The following is a 1,778-nucleotide window of genomic DNA, read 5'->3' as shown; positions in this document are numbered from 1 at the left end:
GGGGGAGAAAAAGGAAAAAGAAAAGAGAAAGAGAAGAAGAAAAAATTGCATTTATTATGTTGCCAATTTTCATCTCCGCGAGATGCTCAATGTATCTTACAATAAAATAGATACGGTAGACACATTATGAACAATGGAGAAGAATTTAAAAGAACAACCTATAGAATAACGATTAAACCCTGTTCAACATACTACAGCATTGATAAAAATCAGTATTACCAAAAAATGAACATAAAAATACAAATAAGTGCCTACATAGATACATAGTTGGACATAAAAAGCACTATGCTGGATTCTAAGACTTCCTCTTGTCCCTTCCAAACTGGTTCCTCTGTTGCTCTATCACTCACTTCTTCTGTTGTCTTAATAATATCTAGAACAGACATAGACGGTTATGTTTCACAACTGTCTATGGTTTAGTGGTTACGCTCTTTGTCGTCCCGCGCAGGAGACGCGACTTCGATTCCTGAATGGGGGGCTCTCGTGGCCTAGAGGTTAAGATGTTGGCCTCTCATTCAAAGGTCCCGGGTTCAAATCCGGGTAGCGACCGAAAAATTTTCTTCTCTAAAATTGTCTCCTTTCGTCTTCTTTCCTGCTCTCTAGCAATGTTTTGTCGTCTGCTTTCGTCTTCACTTTCTGCCCCTGCCCCCTCACCCCCTTTGCCCCCTCCTCTGTGCTTTTGACTCTTACTGTAGCCTATCTACTGCTACTCCTGGGCTCTTTCTTACTGTTGTCTTTCAGCCACACCCCTGATCGTCTGGTAGAAAAGATCTACTCCTAGCCTTCTCGGAAAAGGGCAAAAAATCTCGGAGGGCCCGTCTGCAAGTTGCGCACGTTAAAGACCCCTTGGTGGTCTAAAATCGATAAGAGTAGGCTTCGGCGCCACCCGAGCAAAATTCAAAATTTCCTACCAACTGAAAATGTTTGGTGTGTCCCGCGCCATCATGTAACCTTATGCAGTTGCGAGCGCCGTAAAACACTTACCAAAGACCAAAATAAAAGAAAAAAGATTCCCGAGTGGGGAGAAATTTCAAAGAACATCCCAGTCTGTCTGCTGGGATGTTGTATCCCTCTCACCCCGGGATGGCCTGAGATAAGCAAAAGATCATACATATAGTTTTTAGTTTAGTTTTGTAAGAATTTTACGGCGCTCACAACTGCGCAATGTTATATGAGCGCGCGAAATACAAGTTAGTTGCATTCACGACAGTTGTAGGCACAGTGTCAGTATCCAGTAAAACTATCCATGTCTTTCCCCTTACTCATCTACTTCAGTTCTCAAAGTTTTGTTCAATCAACAACCACTGCCTATTTTTCTCGCCCAGCTGTTCAAATGCACTGGGCCCTAAATTGTTCTTTTTAAAAAAAATTATTTTGCTCATTCCGTGGCACCAGTTGTAAGTGGTAAAGAATTTAATGTTTTGCAGAAATGTAAATGTTATGTTTTGGTAAAAGCCAGAAAAAAAACATTATTTAGGTACAACTTTAAAAAGAATAAAACCATGTTTTGTTGTTTTCATCTATCCTGTAACATTTTGCTTTCTGGGCTTAGAACTTGCTGACGTTTTGCTTTCTAAAGTTCAGTGCTCGAAGCCTTAATGTCGATTCGGGCGTTGCAGGAAATGCGTTTATGTCTTCCTAATTGGGGTTTTTTTTCGTGACTGTTGACAGTCGACACGTTGGGGTATGTAATTAGTGTGAACTACAGACTTACACACGTCCGCAAACACGCACACATACTTACTCACTCTCTCTCTCTCTCTCTCTCTCTCTCTCTC

The 1,778-nt window shown here is 41.2% G+C and overlaps 1 protein-coding gene across 1 annotated transcript in view; it reads left to right on the top strand.

Annotated features, from left to right (window-relative positions):
- The window catches only part of LOC101861573 (contactin), a gene marked incomplete at its 3' end in the record, with an annotated part of 94,704 nt that overhangs the window by 45,427 nt on the left and 47,499 nt on the right, over positions 1-1,778 (top strand).

Source organism: Aplysia californica, unplaced genomic scaffold, assembly GCF_000002075.1.
Source record: "Aplysia californica isolate F4 #8 unplaced genomic scaffold, AplCal3.0 scaffold00109, whole genome shotgun sequence".
Lineage (NCBI taxonomy): Eukaryota > Metazoa > Mollusca > Gastropoda > Aplysiida > Aplysiidae > Aplysia > Aplysia californica.
This window is presented reverse-complemented; position numbering and strand designations above follow the sequence as displayed.